This window comes from Delphinus delphis, chromosome 13, assembly GCF_949987515.2.
Source record: "Delphinus delphis chromosome 13, mDelDel1.2, whole genome shotgun sequence".
NCBI lineage: Eukaryota > Metazoa > Chordata > Mammalia > Artiodactyla > Delphinidae > Delphinus > Delphinus delphis.
The window spans coordinates 35,633,969-35,661,556 of record NC_082695.1 but is presented as its reverse complement, the minus strand read 5'-3'; the positions used below and the strand labels follow the sequence as shown (position 1 = coordinate 35,661,556).

Below are 27,588 nucleotides of genomic sequence, written 5' to 3'. Positions count from 1 at the left end.
ATAATATATGCCCCTGCTATCAAGCGAGGCCAGAAAACACCAGGTGGTCGTTAATGTAATTTCTGTCATTTATTTCTATTGATAGTCAGTCTATGAAGAGCACTGGGAATTTCACGTTGGAATTTAAATTTGGTTGTTTTATTTTTAAATCATTAACTTTTTAGTGTCAGTCGGAACTTAACAGATGGCCTCTATAAATTAGTCTAGGTATGTAACAAAAAAATACTTTAGTATAAAGTCAGATGGTGTTGACCTCCACAGCCATGAGTTGGGCTAAAATAACAGAAAAGAAATCTAGAAACAAGAAAGCAAATTTATATTCAGCTGCAATCTGTGGGTATTTTTTGTGTGTTTGTTTATGTAACAGTTTATATGGAGCTGTCATCTGAATGAACAAGGGACAGCAGATGATTTTAAAGAGTTGGAGCCATACTGAAACATTTTTTGGTGATTTAATGATTTTTAGGGAAATTAGAGTGTTCTTTTTCAGTGTAATAAAAGGAAATATACTAAATTTAGGGACCACATGTCAAAGAGTATGGAACTCCAGATCAACCCTTAAATGGCACAGGATGAATAGCGACCATGTATGTGCACTTAAAATGTGCTTGAAACTGTGCTAAGAATATTACATAGTACCTCATTTAATCCTCACCTGATTTCATGTATATTTATTTTACAATTGAAGAAACTGAGACCACAGAAGCAAAGCATGTGCCAAAAGTCACACAGTTAGTTAACAGCGATGCCAAGATTTGAAACCAAGTTTGTCTAACCTCAAACCTAGTTCTTTAAACATTATTTCATAGTTATTGTCTTTGTAGATCCTTCGCAACCTCATTGAAATATTGACACTTGTTGAGTTTGTTGTCATTTATATTTGTCTATTTCACAAATGTTGTACGTTGCCTCTTCTCTTTTCTATGCAATTATTTTGTTTTGTTAAAAATTAACTTGAACGATACTGCGAAAATGGACTGAATCCATTTACTGCCACTTCCCTTGCTCTGAGAACTTTGATTTACAGAATATCTCTTTCTTTGCCTCTCCATTCAAAAAATGGGAATGACAGTATTGATACTCACCTCTAGGCCTGTATAAGGGCCAAGATGTTTATCTGTTTTGTTCATGGATGTATTTTAAGCAGATAGTGTAGAGCTTGGTTCATAGTAAGTGCCAGTAAATAACTGTTGAGGGGGTTACTGTGATTAAAAGAGATGTTTTATGTGTGTACTTAGCATGCTACCTTGGATTAGCATAATACCTTTTACTCTCAATAAATGGTAGGTATTGTTATTAACATTAATTTTCAAAGTGTAAAGAACAACACATGTTTGTTGTTATTTTTAGAATATTTCTGTAATTCAGCATATTGAGATATTGTGATTTTTGATGCTTTCCTGCAGCATATTTCTATTTCCATGTTACCTGAACATGCTTCTTATATTTTTTTCTAACGTACTTATAAAAACATAAAACTGGACTGGTTTTAGAAACAGAAATTTGTAATAGTATAGAAATGCTACTCCAGGCTAGGAGCAGACTCTGAATTTAGACTTCTATCTAGAAGGCTGTTTATTCTTTTGGACTCCTAGAGATTTATAACTAACAAGTGACTGATATGATAAATCACCAATATCGTAAACCAAACAGCCAAACAACTTTTAGCAAGTGGTGACCCTTTCCTCACTGTCTCCCTCCAGACTATTCTCACCAGGCCCCTGAGTGTCAAAGAGCATCTGGTAGAAGACAGAAGATGTGTCTCCTGGGATGTCTTTTGACCTCATTTGCCATTTGCAGTAAAGATTTACCAGCTCTAAATTGAAAGAAATAGGAATTGATTGTGAAGGCAAACATCAGGCTTTCATTCTGAAAGAGAAGCAAAACATCACTAACTTCAAGAGAAAATTTTGTCCAAATATTATAAAACACAAAGACAAAGACCCAGATGATTTTCTTCTTATGTTGCTCATTCCAAATCACTGATAAAATTGAAAATTCTTTTCTTTTCTTTCCTAGTTAACTGATTTTAGTGATGCCTATCCTAGTCAAAAAGTATAATAGTTTTAAAATTTATCTTCCTTTTCAAACATCCTATTATAAAAAAAATTTTTTTGAAACTTTAGACATGGCACTAGAATCTCATTTTGAAAAACCAGGTCCATCCTTGTTGCTGCAAATGGCATTATTTTGTTCTTTTTTTAATGGCTGAGTAATATTCTATTGTATATATGTACCACATCTTCTTTAACCATTCGTCTGTCAATGAACATTTAGGTTACTTTCATGTCCTGGCTATTGTAAATAGTGCTGCAGTGAACATTGGGGTGCATGTGTCTTTTCAAATTATGGTTTTCTTCAGACATATGCCCAGGAGTGGGATTACTGGATCATATGGTAGCTCTATTTTTAGTTTTTTAAGGAACCTCCATACTGTTCTCCATAATGGTTGTACTAATTTACATTTCCACTAGCAGTGTAGGAGGGTCCCCTTTTCTCCACACCCTCTCCAGCATTTACTGTTTGTAGATTTTTTGATGATGGCCATTCTGACCAGTGTGAGGTGAAACCTCATTGTAGTTTTGATTTGCTTTTCTCTAATAATTAGTGATGTTGAAAATTTTTTCATGTGCCTCTTGGCCTTCTGTATGTCTTTTTGGAGAAATGTCTATTTAGATCTTCCACACATTTTTTGATTTTTTTTTTCTTTTTTGATATTGAGCTGCATGAGCTGTTTGTATATTTTGGAGCTTAATCCCTTGTTGATTGCATCATTTGCAAATATTTTCTCCCATTCTGTGGGTTGTCTGTTCATTTTGTTTATGGTTTCCTTTGCTGTGAAAAAGCTATTGAGTTTAATTAGGTCCCATTTGTTTATTTTTGGTTTTATTTTCATTACTCTAGGAGGTGGATCCGAAAAGATCTTGCTGTGATTTATGTCAGAGAGTGTTCTTCCTGTGTTTTCCTCTAAGAGTTTTATAGTATCCAGCTTTACATTTAGATCTTTAATCCATTTTGAATTTATTTTTGTGTAGGGTGTTACGGAGTGTTCTAATTTCATTCTTTTACATGTAGCTGTCCAGTTTTCCCAGTACCACTTACCACTCAAGCGCCAGGGGATTCCTTGCCTTCACTTTAGAAGGAATATCTTTACATGCTGTATACCACGGGGCCCCTAGAAATTTCACTGAAGTGGAAGTTTCCCAATTTTTTGTTTGTTTTCCAGCCTCTGACACACAAATATCTTCCCAATAATCTAGACTAGTTACTTCTTGCTCACTAGGTGCAATCCATATAATATAATCAATGTAGTTGATCTTATGGAAAGGAAAAAATAATCAAGTTCCCTGAGCACTAAATTATGACATAGGGTTGATGAGTTGATATACCCAGGATGATGGTTACATTGCTGGCCTTGCCAGTTGAAAGAAAACTGTTCTGGTGGTCTTTACTAACAAGTATCAGGAAAAATTATATTGCCAGATCAACAGCTGTGTAACAGGTACAGGGCATGTATTCATTTGTTCAAGAAATGAGACCACATTTGGAATAGAAACTGCAATTAGAGTCATCGTCTAGTTAAATTTATGATAATCCATTGTCATTCTCCAAGATGTGTCTGTTTTCTAGACAGACCAAATCGGTGAGTTGAGTGGGGATTGGTGGTAATCACCACACCATTATAGCTCTAACTCCACAGGTCAGAAAACTGCTGCAGGAATTCTGCTAGTTCCTATGTCTATTTTAATTAGGCATTCTAGAACTTACTCTCTCATCTTCTATAGGTTTTTGCTCTAATATAACAGTATTAGTGAGTCCTTCCACAATAACTCTACTTAAAAACACACTTTATCCCCGATTTTACCAAGCCCAGGCACTCTTACCTTTCCAAACTTTATTTTTACATTTTAACTTATCTCCATTTATCATATTATATATTTAATATATTGTCTCCATACAATAGAAGCTTCAGAAAGATAAGAATTTTTGTCTGTTTTATTCATTACTATAGCCTAGAAGTGTTTAAACTTTTATGTAATTGAAATAATTACCTGGCACAATCAGAAATAAAAGGGTAATGTATTCAATATTAATGATAATAATTATAATAGAAACTACATATTGAATACTTTATATGTGGCAGGTTCTTATACCAAGAACTTTTCCATGTATTCTATCATTTAATTCTCAAAATAACCCAATGAGGTAAGGGTCATGCCAAATGGGTCCTCTCAGTGCAATTCCATGTCACATGACATGGGGGCTAGAGAATAGCTTTTATAAGGGTAAGTTTAGCTGACATAACCAAGGGTCACCAGGCAGAGCACCCATAGTTACCCAGTCTCCCCATTACCTCATGTCACAGCCAGGAGGTCTGTAATAGGTTCTGATTTGGAGAACCCTTACCCCCCATCGAGTGTCTCTCCTCTAAAAATATGAGGAAGTGACCTCATCAGTGGAGAAATATATAGGGTGTTTGGTACAGCAACGTCTGGATTCGGGATGCCAAGACTTTACAGAGTTTTCTAGGAAAGATAGCTGTCCTCTAGCCGGGACTTTGAAGCCAGTAGGGATCTTGGAGACTATAGACAGTCTTGGATCTCCTTGCCAGGGGAAGAAGCCTGGAGAAGCTGAGCTCCAGTGCCACCCTTCAGGCTGGGAAAGGAATATTCATGCCTCATTCCTAAGGGCAGATGTATTGAGATGTGGTTTGGGGAGCAGAGGGAGAATTGTGACACAGTTGCAATAGGGCCCTTAGAACAACCATGGCAAGCTCTGGAGCTGGGAAGACCCTTCAGAAATGTCTCGAATGGAAACTGGTTCTGGGCTTTTGTACTCTCAAAAGGACCAGTTTGGGATGCAGCTTACCCCAGGAATAGGCATAGACTTGGGTAAGGAAGCTCCTTTGGTTGAGAGCAAGGATTGCTGATCTGAGGGTTGCCAGCAACATAACTTGCAGCTGGAGAAATAAGTTCCTCAGTTATAGAGCTGGGAGATTTGGCCAATGCACCAAGCATACACTGCAGTCTCTGTTGCTCTTGTTAATCAAAATGTGTCACTAGGATTTATGATCCTAACAACCTATAGCTGAGCATAAACTAAAAGAAAGTTTCCAAATAAAATACGGAATGAAAGAGGAATAATTCACAACAGTGAAGTGATAAATAATACAGAAGTATTATAAGTAACAGCAGGCTAATATTTGAAAGCCTAGGTAAACTAGACCTATTTTTTCTAATACATAAAATGATAATATTTGCACATATTTTCCTCAATAAAGAAAATATTTGATAAAGTCTAATCTACATATAATGAAAATACCTTACAGCAAGTTTTACTTGTACAATAAAAATCTATAGCAAATCTTACCTTTAATGAAGAAGTTTTTGAAATACTCACTTTAAGTTTTGGAGCAAGATGAAGGTCTACCCTAACACTAATGCTGGAGCTTCTATCCAATGCTGTAAGGAAAGAAAGGGAAAAAATGAAAGATGTAAGGATGAGAAAAAAAAAAGAAGAAACTACCAGTATTTATAAGTACTATAATTATCTCCAAAAATTATTATTTCTACTTGTATAGAAATAATAAATATTATTAGAACTCACAAAATATTAGGTAAGTTTACAGGGTATAAAATCAATTTACAAAAATTAATATTGTTTCTCAATAATCACAATATCTAGATAATAAACATATTCCATTTATAATGGCAACAAACCCCGTAGCATATCTAAGAATGTACTTAACAAAAATCACTTCAGCTTTCTGTGAAAAAATATTCAAATTCTATTAATGGATAAAAAAATATCTGAATACACTGAGAGAAATTACATGTTTTGGAATGGGAACCATTTAATAAATAAAATATTGGATCTCCCCAAATTAACTGAAAATTAAATCTAACCCCAAATAAAACTATGTCGATTTTTTCAGCAATTTTTGAAACTCATGCTAAAATTTATATGGAAGAAAACTCAAATAACAAAGCCACAGTAAATATGAAACTGTATACTTGGGGAAAAACAGACACATATTCCAATGGAACATAATAGATTCCACAAAACTATATGTGAATCTAATATATAAAAAGCATAGCATCTGAATCAGTAGGGAAATAAATAATTTTGAGTATAAGTTACTAGGGATATGGGTTCCCTGCATGGAGAAAAATAAAACTTCATCCTAACTACCCTGCACAGAAAAGTGTATCCAGACAGATTAAAGACCTAATTGACTCATATAGAGGAATAGCTTTCAAATCAGGAGTTCCACCCCCGCCAAAAAAAACACCAAAGTACAAATCATATGGCAAAATTGACTAAGGTTAAAAATCGTAATATTTAGGAGTTTCTTTTCAATAAGTGATACAATGGGCAAAATTTTAATAGAAACGATAGAAAAGATATTTATCATCAATAAAACAAACAGGGAATACTATTTAGGATATAGAAGAAATACCTAGAAATCAAGAAGTAAAGACAAGAACCCCCCACCCAAACGAAGCAAATGATATCAATAGGCAATTCATAAATGTGAACCCCAAAAGGTGAACAAACATGATATTTAAACACAGTAATTAGAGAAATGTAAATTGAAACAATAATGAGATATTAGTTTGCACCCGTCTGATTGGGGAAAAAGAAATTCTATAATGCCAAATATTGACAGTCCAAAGGAATATTAAATATGCATAGACTCTATGATGTAGCTTTCCACTCCTGAATTCACATCCTCAAGATATTCTCACACCAGTTGAAAGGGATAAGGGTTGTTTGTGACAGTGAGGGGTTGGAGGCAATCTGGTTACAATCACTAGTGAATGGAGAAAAGTACATCTTAGTGGATGCCATTGTGGAGAACTGGGTAGGTTTTATAGGCAATGTACTAAGCATACAATATATATAAATCTTCAGATACATTCCTGAGTTAAGTAAGAAAAATAATGAACTCTACAGCACAATTATACTCACATGAATTAGAATCATTTAAAAGTTCAATGCAAATTTCACAATAACACATAAAAATAATACATATCGGGGCTTCCCTGGTGGCGCAGTGGTTGAGAGTCCGCCTGCCAATGCAGGGTACACGGGTTCGTGCCCCGGTCCGGGAGGATCCCACATGCCGCAGAGCGGCTGGGCCCGTGAGCCATGGCTGCTGAGCCTGCGCGTCCGGAGCCGGTGCTCCGCAAGGGGAAAGGCCACAACAGTGAGAGGGCCGCGTACCAACAACAACAAAAAAGATAATAATAATACATATCAAATATATTACAGTGGTTGCCTATAGAAGGCAAAAGAATGGACTTGGCGAAGGGGATAAAAGGGAATACATTTGTGCACACTTCCATGCATTCACACATTTGTGCATATACACATACTCATAAGCAAATATACATGCACACATGCACAAAATAAGAACGAGAGAAGATACACAGGCTAATGACAGTGTACTACAAACCACGGAGCTTATAAACACAACAATCCACATCTGAGTGTTAAAACTAACAAATAAATCATCCAAATCCAAAATAACATAATCATATGAAAAAAGGAAAAGAACAATCTAAAATGTTTTACATTCATTCTACATTCAGACAAAATTTGCTTTTGATCATTTTTTAAGTGATCAAAATAAAATATTGACATCTGCCTTTAATTTAGTTAACTTGCCAAACCATCTTGCAGTTTCTTGGCAGGCTGACAGTCATAGTAAATCAGATATCTTTTTAATTTAAGAGAAAGATATTCTGGAATTCAAAGCACTGGAAGAATATTTACAGCATGGGCAAATTTTCATAAGACTCATGCTTAAAGATGTTACATCTCATTCACACATCAATAACCATTAATAGAATTGTTCGTCCCATTTTATGTATGACCATGAGGCTGCATCATAATGTGTGTGGGTTTTTTGTTTTTTTGTAAAGGTAGGTTTTCTTCAATGTCATATTCAATCACTTCATTTATTGATTTCTTTTATCAGTTAAGAACGTCATCACCTACCTAAATGTAAAGAGATACATTTATGTACATTAGGAATTACTGTGGGGTAAACAACACACTTCCTTTAGTGATTATATAACAAAAACATATCACATGATAAGAGAGTATATATTCATCTCTTGTTTAAAGAAAATACACATACTCCTATAGGGTTCTGCTCCTTGGTCTTCATTTCACTGGGTTCTTCTCAGATCTCAACACCGAAGCCGTATCCTTACCTTAGTGAGTTCTTCTCTGATCACCAAATCCAAAATAAACCCTCACCATGCTAATCTTAATTAGTTTCCTTGATAGCATGTATTATTTGAAATTTTCTTTTTCCTTCTCTCTCTCTCTGTCTCCCCCTATCCCCCTCTCCCCCCACCTTCTTGCTTATAGCATCTAGAACGTAAGCCCTGCAGGAGCAGGAACCTTACCTGTCTTATTTTCACTATATTTTCAGCCCCTAAAATACTTACTACGTAGCAACTGTTGAATAAATGGTGGAATAGTAAAGGAACAACTAAATAAATTAGATTTAATGCAATTTCAAAAATTGACCCCTTTGGGGCTGTTGTCAACTAACATATACATTTTACAGCTTTTAAAATTAAAGTAATATATGCACTTGATTAAAAACCAGCAGATTTTATAATAAGAAATAGTCCTCTGCCTTACTCCTCTCCTCTCCTAGTCCCAAGTCCCAAAGACAATAATTTTCAGCATTTCTGTTTTTAATTTTTCCAGTAGGTATTTTCATATCTTCCATATTATGCTTGCACTGGTATATATAGGTGAGACTTTGAAATTATTTACTGATTTGCTTCTGAGATAGATAAAGATCTAGATCCCTTACACCATTATACCTTTGCTCTTTGAACCCCATCTTTAACTAGTAAAATTCCATCACAATTATTATTTTCAACACCAGTGAAACCTGCAGTTTTTTAAAAAAATTATTAAACCTCAATATATTTTCCCATCACCTCTGGAGAGCATCTTCCATTTGCTAGTCTTCCTTCCCTGTCTTCCACCATCTCTTGTACTTCCAACTCATCATCTGTACATTTACTTTGATTTGACATGGTTGATAACACTGCATTTTGTGATTTAACTATAGGTTGATTCTAAGAATAAAAGCAATAAATAGTGTTTACATTTTTATGATGAATTTACCACAGAGTCAAGCTTTGTATACAAATATTACAATCTTTTCTACAGATTCAATGTCACCCAATGTCAAGTTGGAAAACAGTCATATATTTATTAACCCTTCAACTAATGTGTTCAACACTCCGTCATGTTTTCAATAGTTTTGTATATTCTAGCGCCTCCTTTTCTGTACCGAATACTTTCCACCCAGAGGCATCCGCCCTCCACTGCTAGCTTAAATTGGATGCTCCTACTTCTACTGCCCACCTGTCTCACCGCAGTAGGAACTAATTACCCTCTCTGGTTCATCTAGTGTTTTTTTTTTGGATATCATGACTGTCTTCTTTCTTGATTTATTCCTTCTTTTTTCCAAGAGTTTATTCTCAATTAAATGATTAAGACAATGTCTATGGAAGAAATTTAGTTTAGTTTAGCTTTTCCATGTCTGAAATGCCATTTCCCCCCTCACATTTTTTTAAATAGGTCTTTATTTGAGTATAATTGCTTCACAATACTGTGTTAGTTTCTGTTGTACAACAAAGTGAATCAGCCATATACATACATATATCCCCATGTCCCCTCCCTCTTGAGCCTGCCTCCCCCCATCCCTATCCCACCTCTCTAGGTCATCACAAAGCACCAAGCTGATCTCCCCAGATTCCAGACCCACATATCCAACTGTCTACCACATTTCTATTTTAGTAACAAGTAGGCATCTCAAACACGATAATTCATCCCTCCAAAGCTGCTACTCTGAATCTAAGAGTTGCTGAACTTCACTCAGGAGTATAGTTTTTTTAATCAAATATCTGTGGGACATTTTTGCTTGTAGTTCTGCAGAAAACTCAGGTTGAACATAATCAAAACAGAAGTCATCTGCCTTTAAAATGAGGTTTTCCTCTTTTATTTCGTAATTCCATCAGTGACATCATCGTCTCAATCCTCTGTACCATATAGCTGGGGATTGTCCCATACCTCTCCCTCTCCCTGCATCCGCTATCCAATCAGCAAATATATTGGATTAATATTTTTAGACTTCATTCTAATTGATTTCCTTCTATCCCTGACGCTTCTCTATTACCTGGCAAGAATCCTAACTCTTTAGTGTGTTATTAAAGGTTCTTTCCTCCTGTGGCTCTGCCCTCTCCTCCCAATCTCTCCATCCTGTTATGATTAGGCAAAAGTAACTCAATAATTAGGACTCAAGTTAATCATTATTATTGAATACTAGACTAACATTTCCTAATGGATAAGAAATGTATATTGCTCTTTTTGCATATTCCAGCACCTAGGGTGAGGTCTGACACATTTGTATATTAAAGATTTAACTAATTGATTATTCACTTTAGCACAGAGAACACCAGAAAAGCCAGGACAGCATATACATGTAAGCTTCTAAATTTCCATCCTGGCTAAGCAATGATAGTAAGAGGTTACAATTAGAAGAAAATTTCTGTATTCTAAAAAAAAAAAAAAAAAAAAGGAAGTAGTTATATGGATGTTTGTGGAATTTTCAGGTGAAATTATGTTTGTGGTCTAAACTGATTGCATAGAGTAAACCATTTTTCTGTTTCATCATGTATCCAAGCATTTAATATTTAAAATCAGGAAATATGGAGTGATAAAATTGTGCAAACATCAACATAAATAAACATAATTTGAAACAAAAAAGACAGAGTAGTTGCTGGTGAATGTTTTGAAGCAAAGAAAGGCTAAGTAGGAAAACAATGGGACTTCTGTGCTCCCAGGAAGTCTGATGATTTGTGAGAATTACTAGGTAACTAATCCTCATACCAGCTCACATGATGGATCCGATGTGGTCACTGTTCTGTTGTGCTCAAGGACCAAGAGGAGAAAAGAAAAGAATAATTGTACTCATTACTTATGGTGAATAATGAATTATTCTGTTTATTACTCATGAATCATTAGAATAGAATGAAATGAGAGCTACATAGGAATAGTTTAAAATGATTCAATTTCTCTGCTTCCAAAAACTGTTATTTATGCTCTTTTTTTTTTTTTTTTTTTTTTTGCGGTACGCGGCCTCTCACCGTTGTGCCCTCTCATGTTGAGGAGCACAGGCTCTGGACGCGCAGGCTCAGCAGCCATGGCTCACGGGCCCAGCCGCTCCGCGGCATGTGGGATCTTCCCAGACTGGGGCACGAACCCGTGTCCCCTGCATCAGCAGGTGGACCCTCAACAACTGCGCCACCAGGGAGGCCCTATGTTCACTTTTTAACCGAAAACTTTCCTGCACTGCTATTTAATATTAACTTTTCTGCAACTTCCTTTTTGTCAAGTTTGATCATTTCATTCTATTCTGACTTCAAAAGCATACCAAAGTAACCTCCCCAGCACTATGCTCACACTTTTAGATGAGAAAAAAATTAGAAAGGTTTGGGTGGGATGAATGTTTAAAAGGTTCTAATAAGAATATCTGTTTTCAGATAGCTGTTTGCCTGATACTGACACTTTTTTTTTCTTATTCTGTGCTGTCCCTCAATCTTTGCTCTAAAAAACTTTTCTTCTTTTCTTCCTCTCCAGGGTTCCCAGCACAATGAGATTTGAGCTGATTAATTTCTTAAGCAGAAAAACGGTCATAAGATGTGGCACAGAAAGGTCAGTCTTGAATTTCATTGAAATATTTTGTTAAATCAGTAACAGCAAAGGTCAGTTGGGCTCCCAGAGAGGTTTTTGCATTTATTTTTCTGCCAGCCTCAAGATAGTTCACGTTTGTAGAATTCTATATTTGAAATGATCTGATTTCAATTTTAAGTATTGTGTGTGTTCAACACATAGACGCAAAAGATGAAGATTACTGAGCAATCATTAGTTAATACGTTTTGTTTAGTATATGATGGCAAAGTTCAGTGAAGAAAGTTGTGATATCCTCTAACATTTTAATATAAATATTTTATGAAATTATGTGATACTAAGAAATTGGGCAAAATGGACTCACAATAAAGAACACCGTTTATTGATGCAAACATTAAAAAGTACTCAGTGGTCAATTGGCCTAATTCCTTCACTATGCTGATAAAATAATCCATCCACTGATGTTAAGTAACTCTATTATACCACTTTCTCATGGTCTACAGAAGCAGCAGTACTCTGTCTAGTATGTTAGCAGTAAACCTCCTGACTCTTTAAGAGGCCATTGCCTGACCACATTTATTGTTTACAAAAAAATGCTACGTAAGACCTCATTTGCCTTGAAGTGTTTAATCCATCTTCTTTCCTTATATTATTTAAAAGTCCTGCTTGCTTAGAAAGAAACTTCTACTGTGGCCAAGATGGAATAACAGAGTCTGAATTTTTCCTCCTATTAAAAACAAACCAGAGAGAGAGGTAGGGAGAGATTGAGAAAGAGACAGAGATAGAGAGATGGAGAGAAACATACAAACCAATGGTTTTCAAGATACTGAACATTAGGCAACAACGGGCAGTGAACCCTGAAAGATGGGAAACAAAGGAAGTAAGCCGCATGATTGCTACTGCTTAATGCCTGGAGTCTGTAGACCATGGCAGAGTGAGGAAGAACCCAGGAAGAACCCAGTAGACTCCCTGATTAAAGGAGGTGAACCCGACCTCTAGGGTTCATAGGGGCCAAGGCATCTATGGTTTACAACTCACAGTAATGAAGAGGAAAGACCTGTACAAAGAGGTGACTCTGGAGCTCTTCAGAAGGTACTCATTGGTATTCAACAGAGTACTGATGGGCCTATGCATGTGTAGAAACAAACTAAGGCTAAGGAAAGAACCATCTAAGGTGATTAGAGGTGGAAGTACCCAGCACCCACACAGTGCCTCAAAAAGTACCAAGTCCCACCAGACAGAATGGAAAACCTCATAATTCACAAGGTATTGAGTAGGTAATTCAGAAAGGTCTTGCCTTAGCCAAAGGGAAAAATTAGCCCTAAACTATATGTTGCTCTGAGCCACACTGACAAACCTTAAAAGCAAGACAGGAATTGCTTTCTAAGTAATTACACTTAGAAAAAGTTTAATCTGAAAACTTAAGAATATTTAGAGAAATTCAAAAATATCTAGTAACCAAAAAGGTAAAATTTGCAATGTCTGGCATCCAATCAAAGATGCCAGGCATCTAAAGACCCATAATGAGGAGGAAAATCAACCAATCAAAACTGACCCAGTATTGACACCAATATTAGAATTAACAAACATTAAAAAAAGTATTATACCTGTTCAAGATGTTTAAAAAGTTGAATATAGACATGTAAAATATAATAAAGACTCAAATAAAATGTCTAGAAATTTAAACTACAATGAAATGAAAAGTACATTGAAAGGAATTAACAGAAAATTAGACATGGTAGAAGAAAAAATAGTAAACTTGAATACCTCACTCTAGAAACTATCCAAAATGAATACAGAGGACAAAAAAAAAAACAAAAGAATGAAACAAAATTACATCAGTGAACTGTGGAAAACGTGAAGTGGCCTAATGTGAATGTAATTGGATTTTGCAAAGAAAAGGAGAGAGATGAGGGAACAAAAAGTTTGAAGAAAAAAATGAACAAATAATAGAATATTTACCAAGATATGCCACAATATAGGCCAGAAAACAGGTCTCATTAAAGTTAAAAGGATTCAAGTCATATATAATATGTTCTCTGACCAAAATGAAATGAAATTAAAAATAAATAAGAAAGATGTTCCTGGAAAATCTCCAACTATATGGGAAATATGTAAAATATTTTACTTCTATTGACTTCTTCTTTGACCCATGGATTATTTCATTTTGACTTGAATGGAAATGAACATTCTTTTATCAAAATTTGTGGAATGCCACTAAAGTCAGAATTTAGAAAGAAATTTATAATTTTCATCATCTATATTAGAGAAGAAGGAAGGTCTTAAATCATAGATCTCAGCTTCTACCGTAGTAAATTAGAAAAAGAAGAGAAAAGTTAAACCCAAACTAAGCATAAAAGAAATAATATCAAAATGGAAATTAGTTACAGAGGAAACCAAAGAGAGAGAGAGAGAGAGAATGAATGAACGAATGAACCATGGATTTTATTTTTTTTTTGCTCTTTTCCAAGTAAAAATAATTAAGATAATTTTTAGAGTGAGAAAGACTTTGCAAAGATACACAAGTTCTTGTATAATATAAATCTATTTTCTCAACACGTCATTATTAAGTGTTGTTCTTTGTCCGGCTAAGTGTTAATGATAAACTGAAGCACTGAGACAGAGTCACAGACCTCACGGAGATCACAATACAATAGCTGGGAAAGGAAGAGTGCCCAACTGCTAGCAGCCTGATGAGTCCAAGTCTCCATCATTCTTAGTTAAATGACAGCAGAAAAAAAGCTGCCAGTACTCAGCTGGGATTTCTGGAGTTCAGCGGTATTTGAAGGATATGTCAAAAAGAAAAAAGGTACAGAAGTTCTGTTCAAAATAAAATGGGAAACTAGAGCTAAATTAAGCAGGGATGAGTGACTCACGTTAGTCTTAGAAATAAGCATTATTTAGACCAACAAGCTCATGAAAATCGAGATATTGTAGAAAGCTAACTTACTGTGGGTTCTTGTGTTACCCTCAGTAATTCATGCCTTGTATAGTTCTAGCCATTTCACCTAGCAAATCAAAGTCAGATACCTGTTGGTGGGGTGGTACTAAACAGTCATGAATTCCTCATTCAAATTAGCATAGCTCAAAATCTTCTAAAGTAAAACAGTTTTTAAATTTTTTATTCATTTTTATTGGAGTATAGTTGCTTTACAAGGTTGTGTTAGTTTCAGCAAAGTGAATCAGTTATACATATACATACATCCACTCTTTTTTTTTTTTTTTTTTTGCGGTATGCTGGCCTCTCACTGTTGTGGCCTCTCCCATTGCGGAGCACGGCCTCCGGACGCGCAGGCTCAGCGGCCATGGCTCACGGGCCCAGCCGCTCCGCGGCATGTGGGATCCTCCCGGACCGGGGCACGAACCCGTGTCCCCTGCCTCGGCAGGCGGACTCTCAACCACTGCACCACCAGGGAAGCCCCTGCAACCATTTTAAAACATTCTCATTAAGGAATGATAAAATCTCATATAAATGTTAATATCTTCCACAGCAAGTAGCTCTTAGGAATTTAAAAAAAAATGTTTGATAGAGAAATACTGGTGAATGAATGAGGTGAAGGAGACCACAGGTTTCAAAAGTGTATATTCCATTGCAAGGAACTCATACTCACTTCTTTGGTCCATTGAGAAACAGTCAAATAATTCTTGTCGATAGGAAGCTCAACTAGTTCTAACTTATTCCTTATGTTGTTTCTTAGAGATCTGTCTTCAGCCTTCTGACTAAATATAAACGCAGAATACGGAATTTATTCTAACAAGTTCTCAAACACATTTTGCTAGAGCTGTGATCCTTATAGCAGCATTAAGATCCAAGAAAATAAAACACGAGTCTGTGGCCTTTCAATAGTATTTGTTTCCAGAAGGATGAGTATTTATGTTTGAAAGGTTCTGTACTAGAGATAAATGAACATATTAATATAATTTTCGGAAAGGATATCTGAGGTCAAAGTTATGAAGCTTTATAAATCACTGTGAGAAAAATTATCTGGATCTTGAAAATAGGGGAAGTTTACTAGGTATTCTCTCAGTGAGGGGCTTGTACCTTCGATTAACTTTATACAGTCTGGACTATTTTACAACTTCACTGGAGCAGAGGTTAATTTGAAGATTTTTGTCTGGTGGCGAGGCAAATATTTTCACTTTGGTATGACAGATAAACCCCCAAATTATAGTTTATTGTAACCTGTGTTCTATCAAACTCAGCTATCTTATTTTAACATTCCCTTCCTAATCTGCCTTTAAATAGCTTCTTAGATGCTCTTTAGACTAGTTTAACCATCTTAACAGCACATTAATGTAATGAATTCAATACAGTCTTGGACATACGCTCATGTTATATTTGTATGAAAATTATGTCTTTCAATCTTTTGAAAAAATTTGCTTTAACAATAGTTACATTTTACTTACTACCCTTTCTATTTCAGTGGGTCTTGCAATCCTTTTTTAAGAGGCTCTAAATGGATAGGATGGCATGAATTCTATAATACAAGCCTAGTCCTGTCTCTGACTACTTGTGTAACCCTGAGTAACTCATTAACTCCTCATTCATAAATGATGAGAGATTGTACTGGTTGGCATATAAGTGTGATTTCTAAAGAGTGAGTGATAAGTAGGTACGATTTGAGACCTATTTCTTACTTAAATTTTAGAACATCCATTGCAGAGGATAGACATGACCATTCATTGGATATTAAGGCTTCACTTCCTCAGCACATGTACTGAAACTGGAGCAACACTAAAGATATTGGCATGAGCCCGACATAAATAATTTTATGAATCAGTCCATATTTCATGCTACCTTCCCCACAAAGCTTACCCTGATTCCTCCAGCCCGAAGCAGTATCTCCCTCCCTCAAAACTACAAGTGTACTTTATATATATCCCTTACATGTTATATGACTTTGTGTGTGTGTTTACCCCCATCTATTCAATTACAAATAGGAAGCGGTGGGGCCATGTGGTTCTACCAAGGCTGCACTTCTCAGTGAGGGGAACTTGGGACCTACCATTATCTATTTTTCTATATAAATTAATATAAATACTGGGAGAGTATAAACTGTATCAGCAGTGGCTATCTTTCTGGGATATAATGCATGTAAGTTACTCTCATATTCATTAGAAAAAAACAATTTTGATTTGGGTTAAAACAAAATAAAAATAAAACAAGCAAATAAAACTTCAGAGGCCTCCCTTATTATATAAGGTAACATCTGAACTTCTTGGATGTCCTATTCATGTTCACCATTTGGCTCCAACCTGTATGTCCAGACCGAGCTCTCATTATCTTTTCCAATAAATTCTATTCCACAGCCATGCTGGAATTTTGTGGACCAGCTTTCTCAAATGTTAAAAATAATAAATGGAGTCTGGTCCACATACACCATGATCAAGTGGGGTTTATCCCAGGAATGCAAGGATTCTTCAATGTACACAAATCAATCAATGTGATACAGCCTGTTAACAAATTGAAGGAGAAAAACCATATGATCATCTCAATCGATGCAGAGAAAGCTTTTGACAAAATTCAACACCCATTTATGATAAAAACCATCCAGGAAGTAGGCAGAGAGGGAACTTTCCTCAACATAATAAGGGCCAGATATGACAAACCCACAGCCAACATCGTCCTCAATGGTGAAAAACTGAAAACATTTCCACTAAGATCAGGAACAGGACAAGGTTGCCCACTCTCACCACTATTATTCAACATAGTTTTGGAAGTTTTAGCCACAGCAATCAGAGAAGAAAAAGAAATAAAGGGAATCCAAAGCAGAAAAGAAGAAGTAAAGCTGTCACTGTTTGCAGATGACACGATATTACACAAACAGAATCCTAAAGATGCTACCAGAAAACTACTAGAGCTAATCAATGGATTCGGTAAAGTAGCAGGATACAAAATTAATGTACGGAAATCTCTGGCATTCCTATACACTAATGATGAAAAATCTGAAAGTGAAATTAAGAAAACACTCCCATTTACCACTGCAACAAAAAGAATAAAATATCTAGGAATAAACCTACCTAAGGAGACAAAAGACCTGTATGCAGAAAACTATAAGACACTGAGGAAATAAATTAAAGATGATACAAATAGATGGAGAGATATACCATGTTCTTGGATTGGAAGAATCAATATTGTGAAAATGACTATGCTACCCAAAGCAATCTACCGATTCAATGCAATCCCTATCAAACTACCACTGGCATTTTTCACAGAACTACAACAACAATTTTCACAATTTGTATGGAAACGCAAAAGACTCAGAGCTTTCTGAAATGCTCTTCCTAGGTTGTAATCCTCAAATTTGGCTCGAATAAAATTGTCCGTTTCTTTCTTAGATCAATTGATTAATTTTTCATCAACACAAGAGATCATCGAAAAATCATAGATAATTAAATTAGATGCAGGTCAATGTTCCCTTTAAATCTTAGATTCCAGGTATCTTTAGACATACAACTGTGGAAACCTAAATACTGACAAAGGCATGGAAATCAACATATAATCTCAAACATAGCTGTACTCTAAGCTCTGTAAAGTCAGGGACTTTGTTCAACTAACTCAGCACTCTATTCTCAATACCTAAGACAATTTCTGACACATAGCAGGCATTCTTAGGCATTTGTTAATTGAATGAAGGTAGGATCATGAATACATGTTACTTAGGTTGCAATTATTTTTATGATACTTTGATAAGCTTACGATTAGTTTCAGTGTCATTTATCATGATTTTAGTGACATATATAGTATTAATTTTTCTTATTTTTATAGTTGAAAACTAACCATGGGAAAATTTCCATTTCATATGATAGAGTTTTCTCTTCTCTGTCAATCACACCAATTGCTTACCAGTTACAGCTGGATGATGCTGTACTTCTGAGTATCCTCTGTGTGCAACTCTCATATGTTTTTCATAGGCCCTTTGGCCTACGTAATTAATAATAATTTTTTATTCATTTTCCTTTCTTCCTAAGACATAGCTATTCTTGCTTGGCAGTCACTTGAGAAAACAGGGAGATGGGAGGGGAAGAAAAAAGAAAAGAAAACAGTCCTTTGTTCAAATTATCAAATTCTTAAAACCACCTCACGTCAACAGGAAGATGGTACATGCTAAAGAATTATATAAGGAATTATTATATAAAGAATTATATAATTGAAAGAAAGGGGACAAAGGCATTAAGAGAAAGGGCTCCATAATGAATCTTCTGGAAGGTTTCAGAGAAAGAGCAGCTGGGTTCTCATGGCAATAAAACATAGTGGAATCTACTGATAAAATATGGTGATGAGTGCTTTCAATATGTTAAAAAATATGGTCATTTAACAAACATATATTTCAAAGTGCTTGAAGATGTTTAACTGGAGAATATAATGATCTGAAAGACTACATTTATGAGTCAACAATAATAGCTATATTTTAAATACTATCTTTCATAGGATTTAAGAAATGAGGAAAGTTGTTTCTGTACTTGTAAATTTTGCTGAAACCTTTTTTTTTTTTTGAATGACTTTAGAATTTTTTTAAGTAAAGGGTAAAATTTTTAGGAGCTTGATACCATTTCACTTAATGCTATGATTTGAACATTTCAGCACTATTATAAAAAATGACCAAAACAAGGGTAGGGTTACAAATGTAAATGCCAGAGCTAATGATTGTGATACAAATATACTGTGGAAACAGCATGGCTCAGTAACTAAGCCCACAGATTAGAAACAGATTTACCATTTAATTCTAATTTTTTTTCTGGGCGCTAGCTTTATTTCTTATCAGCAAACTATGTAACATCACATTTATTTATCCAGGTGAAGAGTAAAAATGGTGCAAACAAGCCAAAATAGCAAATAACTTCTCATTATATTTAATTTTTACATTGCAAACTGTTCAATTTTACATCAGAATAAGTTGAATATAGTTGCTATCTTAGAGTATCGCAACACCTCACAAATACATGATGAAATTACGCATAAGACATTTGAAAAGCTGTTTTTCTCTTTCTACTACCCAGTTCAACCCATCCCTGCAACAGCACCACCTATCCAACTAAGTGCCAACCTACATGGAAGAAGCTGCCTTTTTCTGTGTTGTCTGGCTCTTTGGTTCAAACACCCCCAAGTTGAAAGAAAACATAATTTTAAACTGAGAAAATATTTCAAACTTTCTACCTTTCATATTCTAGTCAGGATAAAATGGTGATAAAGGAATTAAAATCAGGTTCTCACAGAGACAGCTGGCCCCCATGTTCATTGCAGCATTATTCACTACAGCCAAGATGTGGGAACAACTTAAATGTCCACAGACAGATAAACAGATTTTTTAAATGTGGTATATACATGCAATGGAATATTATTCAGCCTTTAAAAAAAAAGAAGGAAATACTGCCGTTTGTAACAACATGAATGGACCTGGAAGCCATGCTGATTGAAACAATCCAGACACAGAAAGACAAACACTGGATGATCTCACTTACATGGGAATATGAAACAGTTAAACCCATAGTAGTGGAGGCTACAGTGGTGGATGGGTGCCAGGGACCAGGGGGACAGGAAATGAGGAGGTGATGGTCAAAGGGCACAAGTTTCAGCTACGCAAAATAAGTTGTAAAGATCTACTATACAGCATAGTGCCCATAGCTAATGATACTGTTTTGTATGCTTAAAATTTTCTAAGAAGGTAGATCTTATGTCATATTCTTACCACCCACACACACAAATCATGATAATAATAATAATTAGAAGGAGGTGGGAGGAAATTTTGGGAGGTGACAGATATGTCTATAACCCTGGTGGTGACAGTTTTATGGGCGTATACTTATCCCCAGACTCATCAAGTTGTATATGTTAAATACATACAGATACATACAGCCTTTTACATGTCAATCATGCCTCCATTAAGTGTTTTCCTTTATTTTTTATTTATTTACTTTTGACCACACCACGTGGCTTGTGGGATCTCAGTTCCCCGACCATGGATTGAACCCAGGCCCTCGGCAGTGAAATCATGGAGTCCTAACCTCTGGATCACCAGGGAAGTCCCTAATTTTTAAATTTATTTTTTTAAGTTTTTAAGTGTTTTTCCTAAGGAATGAAATGGTGATACCAGCAAAATACTTATAATAGAGAATATGGGATAGGGAGGGTGGGAGGGAGACGCAAGAGGGAGGAGATATGGGGATGTATGTTTATGTATAGCTGATTCACTTTGTTATACAGCAGAAACTAACACACCATTGTAAAGCATTTATACTCCAACAAAGATGTTTAAAAAAATGTTAATAACAGTTGTTATTAGCAACAATAACAGTTGTTACAGATGAACACATGTACATGTTTCTTCAGTTTCCCCATTTGAAAAATGAAAAAGATAACGAGGTTAAAAAACCTACCTATGAGCTAATTGTGGAGAATAACCAAGGGTATTGTCATTCAGATGCTAGCAGAATGCCCCCAAACATTAACTGTTGCACTCCACCTCCAAAACTTCCATTTTTCCATAAAAACTGGAATGCAGCGGTATGGTATTTGTCATCAGGCTTTCTGGATGCGACAGTGGTATTTCACAGCTTCTGCAAATGTCACTATTGGCTGCCGATAATTGGAATCATTGAACCATTTGGTGGATCTGGGCATTATCTAGTGAGTGTGTAACAATTTTAACTCAACATTATGTACACTGACTTAATATAAACTAACGTCGGTTCAGTATGTATATTATGCTGATGTATAGAGTCAACAAGAGGGAGATTTTAAACTCTAGCTCCTGTCCTCTAGTAGATTATAGATGTAAAGTAGTACATTACTCTAAAGGAACAAAACAGTAAGGTTATAAAGAGTGGTTTCTTTGTTAAATCTTATGCCTTATTGTTCATTCATTTTAATAAACGTATCTGTATTGATACCAACTTCTGAGCTTAAAGCAGAAGATGCCAGGATAAATGAGATGTAGCCACTTCAATCAAGGAACTCTCAGGGAAGTGCAGAGACAGACATTTAAACAAGTAGGTACAATATGAGGAGTTAAACACTGTAACTGAATCATTGTTTTAAGTGTAGTGGAAACGGAGAGGGAGTTCATAACTAGATGTTAGGACATGAAGTAAAGCTTCACTGAAGATGAGGCATTTTAACTCTTCCAGAATCAAAATAGTCAGGACCAAGAAGGTAAAGTTAGTAAAGGGGAGAAAATTCTAGACAAGAGGAGCAGGGAGTGTGTGGGAAGAGCCTGATACTGAGTTTTGATGCTGTTTTAATTTTTCTTTGCTCGTAGGAGAAGAAACAGAAAAAGCAATAGAGCCAAGAGATGTGAACTATGGGAGCTAAGATATAAGTTCAGAAAGGGAGTAACTTAAGGAAAGACTGAAGGGCACATCTGAGGCTGCCTAGGGATACTTTGTTCCAGCAAACTGGCCCGTACAGAAGTAGAGGGTGAGGAGGTGGGGAAACTGCTTACGACAGAGACAAAATAATTAAGACATGAATCCCAACAGAATGAGTTGATCCAGAAACTTTATCCTAACTTACAGATGCTTCAAGCTGAGTGGTTCTGCAAAACAACAAAGACTCCAGAAATGCAAAAGGATATAGGAATAGGACTAGAATAGCAATCTAAATATCATACAGAAAAGACTATAAGGAACATCAAGAAAAATGAGTCTGTCAAACATGTATATTCTAAAATTACATAATTCCAATGTTACTATTTCTGATGGAACGTAAATTCCTTTGGTTCGCACTTTGACATTTAGAGTGCTTTAAAATTTTCACCAAGAGCCTAGTGATTCAGTCATGAAAGCCCTAATTCTACAGAATGTATAGCCTTAATTCTTGGCTGTATTCTGGAGCTGCCTTGCTTCACCCAGCTGACCTCCTGTGTCTGAGTTCAACCATGTGTAAGCTCGGGGCACATCTCAGTGCAAGCGCCTAATGTGGCTCAAGACGCCGCTGGAATCCAATAAATACTGATTGACGGTAATAGAGACAGTACCACTCTTCTTAGATATGTTGTCACTCTGCCTGCAGGAAATCACCGACAGTCTGTGCTCTTCAGGACAGTTTCCATGACAGCAGAAATTAAACACCAGAAAACTCGAAGCTACACAGAAGTCATGGGACATCACTCAGAACCTTGCATCATTCATGACTTTCTGTATTGTGTTGGCACAAAGAACAGACTGAGAATTTTCAATATGTCTGTGCTGTGAGCAGTAAAACTCTGGTGGCCAGGCCATGGCTCTCAGGGGATTACAGTCTTGCAAAGCTAAGTTACAAATTCTTGGAGTAGAGGATGGTGAGGTTCATAGTCCCTTCTCAAGTTTTAGCCTCAGTCAAAGAGGGGAGAACTTTTCTGGACTCCTTGAAGCTGTACTGGAGAGAGGATGTCTAGACTCTGAGTACACTTCTTTGCACCTTGCCCGGTTTAGAGTGGCCAATCTTATTGGGCAGAATTTGACATAGTCACTGGGCTACATTATTACTAGTTGCAATACCATTCTCCAAAAGACATCTCTCGTGTGCAGTTTCCTCCTGAACTTTCTGTCTCTGTCATCATGGACCTTGCACTTGTGACTGCTTGTGTGCCATCCTCACTACTGTATCAATGGCCTTGACTCTGCTCTGAGAAGGGCCAAGTTTTCTCTCCCTGTTTGTCTTCACATCCTCCTAAAAATATGAGGACAAAGATGAATCTATTCCAAGTTTCATTTCATCTTTAAACCTAAGCCAAGACTTTTTTTAGTCAGCTTTTGCCAGTACTTTCCATTGTCGTCTATGATACTTGCATTAATAAAATGAGCAGTTCATGATTCTTGTGGGAGGGGTGAGTGTAATATCTATATTTTCTGTTTAAAATTAATGATCCGGTATACGACAATAGCAATGACAGCTAATATGCCAGGTATTCCTTTCAGCACTTTACACGTATTAAGTAATCCACTCCTCCAAACAATCCTATGTAGCAAATTGCTATCACTAGAGCCACTCCAACTACACAGACATTGAGGCACAGAAAAGCCCAGTAAGTCGCCCAAGATCCACAACAAGTAAGTGTCTAAGTCAGGAGTGTAAACCCAGGCAGGACTCAAGAGCCTGAGTCTTCAAATACAATACTATTGTATCTCTTCAAATACTACAGCATGAGTAAACTAAAATATATGGGGACTTCCCTGGTGGTCCAGTGGTTAAGAATCCACCTTCCAATGATGTGGGTTCAGTCCCTGGTCAGAGAACTAAGATCCCACATGCCCTGGAGCAACTAAGCCCACGCACCACAACTACTGAGCCCGGGTGCTCTGGAGCCCATAAGCCACAACTAGAGAGAAGCCTGCACGCCGCCACGAAGATCCTGCATGCCTCATCTAAGACCCATGAAGCCAAATAAACAAATAAAAACAAAGCCAGGATCAGAATCTACCATCTCCATAAAAAAAAAAAAAATATATATATATATATATATATATATATATATATGTAGATGGTGAACCTTATATAAAAATCACAGTATACGCCAAACATTTCAGACTTTTCATTTCAAACATTGCTGAAGTCCAGGCAAATGTATAGAATGGATGAAGACTGTAAAACAATGGTTAATACATTTGAAGAATACCCACAGGAAGCATGAAGGAATCTGGGGAGAGTTAAAAAGATGAGCACTGTACTTTCAAGTGCTATTTACCTTTAAAAGGTAAATGTCCCTCATGAAGGGTTCTTTGAACCTTTGGAGGCAATATTATGAAATAAGTTTGAAACTTCGGCCATAGTTTGTTGTTCTGGTAAAACGAAAATAATTTACCTCGATAATAATTCCCATGCTCGCCTGGATCGGGCTTGAGGAAGTTGAGGGGCCGTTATGCGGCTAAGCCATAGCTGCGCGGGGCAGGGCCGGACCTTGAGGGGTCTCCTCCCTTTGCCCCCAAAGTCAGCGGGGAACAGCCACTGCCCGGCAGGAGCCTGGCCCCGGTGGGTGAAGTCCTGAACCCCAGAAACTCCGACCAAAGAGCATCGGCAAGAACGGAGCTAGTCCCTGCAAACCTCCCAGCGTCCAGGGGAGGGTCACACAGCGGCTCTGGAAGGATTCCTGCGAGTTCCTCTGGTTCACACCCCACTCTTTGACCCTCTCCTCTTCTGATTGGACAATAGTTAAAGCCTCACGTCGAGGAGACAAAGCAGCAGCTGGACCATGGTGGGTCCACTGAACCTTGTTACTAAGGGAAAATGCAGCCATGCTGTGTGAAGAGGGGGTCTTTTTTTTTTTTTTAACATCTTTATTGGGGTATAATTGCTTTACAATGGTGTGTTAGTTTCTGCTTTATAACAAAGTGAATCAGTTATACATATACATATGTTCCCATATCTCTTCCCTCTTGTGTCTCCCTCCCTCCCACCCTCCCTATCCCACCCATCCAGGTGGTCACAAAGCACTGAGCTGATATCCCTGTGCTATGCGGCTGCTTCCCACTAGCTATCTACCTTACATTTGGTAGTGTATATATGTCCATGCCTCTCTCTCGCTTTGTCACAGCTCCCCCTCCCCCCTCCCCATATCCTCAAGTCCGTTCTCCAGTAGGTCTGTGTCTTTAGTCCTGTTTTACCCCTAGGTTTTTCATGACATTTTTTTTCTTAAATTCCATATATATGCGTTAGCATACGGTATTTGTCTTTCTCTTTCTGACTTACTTCACTCTGTATGACAGATACTACATCTATCCACCTCATTACAAATAGCTCAATTTCGTTTCTTTTTATGGCTGAGTAATATTCCATTGTATATATGTGCCACATCTTCTTTATCCATTCATCCGATGATGGGCACTTAGGTTGTTTCCATCTCCGGGCTATTGTAAATAGAGCTGCAATGAACATTTTGGTACATGACTCTTTTTGAATTTTGGTTTTCTCAGGGTATATGCCCAGTAGTGGGATTGCTGGGTCATATGGTAGTGCTATTTGTAGTTTTTTAAGGAACCTCCATACTGTTCTCCATAGTGGCTGAACCAATTCACATTCCCACCAGCAGTGCAAGAGTGTTCCCTTTTCTCCACACCCTCTCCAGCATTTATTGTTCCTAGATTTTTTGATGATGGCCATTCTGACTGGTGTGAGATGATATCATTGTAGTTTTGATTTGCATTTCTCTAATGATTAATGATGTTGAGCATTCTTTCATGTGTTTGTTGGCAGTCTGTATATCTTCTTTGGAGAAATGTCTATTTAGGTCTTCTGCCCATTTTTGGATTGGGTTGTTTGTTTTTTTGTTATTGAGCTGCATGAGCTGCTTGTAAATTTTGGAAATTAATCCTTTGTCAGTTGCTTCATTTGCAAATATTTTCTCCCATTCTGAGGGTTGTCTTTTGGTCTTGTTTATGGTTTCCTTTGCTGTGCAAAAGCTTTGAAGTTTCATTAGGTCCCATTTATTTTTGTTTTTATTTCCATTTCTCTAGGAGGTGGGTCAAAATGGACCTTGCTGTGATTTATGTCATAGAGTGTTCTGCCTATGTTTTCCTCTAAGAGTTTGATAGTTTCTGGCCTTACATTTAGGTCTTTAATCCATTTTGAGCTTATTTTTGTGTATGGTGTTAGGGAGTGATCTAATCTCATACTTTTACATGTAGCTGTCCAGTTTTCCCAGCACCACTTATTGAAGAGGCTGTCCTTTCTCCACTGTACATTCATGCCTCCTTTATCAAAGATAAGGTGACCATATGTGCGTGGGTTTATCTCTGGGCTTTCTATCCTTTTCCATTGATCTATCTTTCTGTTTCTGTGCCAGTACCATACTGTCTTGATTACTGTAGCTTTGTAGTATAGTCTGAAGTCAGGGAGCCTGATTCCTCCAGCTCCGTTTTTCATTCTCAAGATTGCTTTGGCTATTTGGGGTCTTTTGTGTTTCCATACAAATTGTGAAATTTTTTGTTCTAGTTCTGTGAAAAATGCCATTGATAGTTTGATAGGGATTGCATTGAATCTATAGATTGCTTTGGGTAGTAGAGTCATTTTCACAATATTGATTCTTCCAATCCAAGAACATGGTGTATCTCTCCGGGGTCTGTTTTTTGTTTTTAGTTTAAGAACCTCTTTTCACAAAAGAGTGATCAATACTGGCCCAAAATAAACTTGATAAATAATTAAACTGCCTGGGCATAGCGTTCCCACAGAGGTATTTGTTCTTTCAATACACAAATAAAGAGATTCGAAAGTAATAATAATAATATCCACAGTTGGTTTACTAGAGAGGAAATTTTTAGCCCTAATTTCCATTGTTATTAGTATGTAAGGAAATGCGACTTCTACACTTATGGGGAATATTAACAGGTACATTTCAAAACCTTAAAACTCTCTTTGACCCAGGAATTCCACGTCTGAGTATTTACCCTAAGGAAATAGAGATGCGTAAATTATTTAAATACAAAAGTGAGTATTGCATCAGTAATATCTGAAACACTGAATAATTGGAAACCATATACATCTCCAACAAGAGGAACGTGGTTAAAAGAATCAAAGTATTGCATACATGTAATAGAAGGCTATGCAACCATTAAATCAGGACTGGAAAGAATATTCAATAACATTGTATAGTTAGGTTTTAAAAAAAAGGCAAACAAAAAACTGTGTACAAAATGATCTCAACTTTCAAAATGCAAATTTGTTTAAAATTAAGAAACACATAAAACAAAAAATCAGTAATACTCTGAGTCTTATGGGATATTTTTATTCTTTCTTAATGTTAATCTTGATTCTGTAAACTTGCATCAGGTACACTTATTTTCCTTGACGTAAATAAAAATGAATATAACTTGGTAATGAGTTGCCTCTAAACGTAATATTACAGTATATTTCAAAGCAAAAAATCTGATTATAAAATTTGTCAT

At 36.4% G+C, this 27,588-nt stretch overlaps 1 long non-coding RNA gene across 1 annotated transcript in view; it reads right to left on the bottom strand.

The window, feature by feature from the left end:
• The window catches only part of LOC132436589 (uncharacterized), a 40,389-nt gene extending 34,940 nt beyond the window's left edge, over positions 1-5,449 (bottom strand). Inside the window, exon 1 of the long non-coding RNA XR_009521814.1 lies at positions 5,371-5,449. This is a non-coding gene — a long non-coding RNA (uncharacterized lncRNA). The remainder of the gene's footprint in view (positions 1-5,370) is intronic.
• Positions 5,450-27,588: the final 22,139 nt, after the last annotated feature.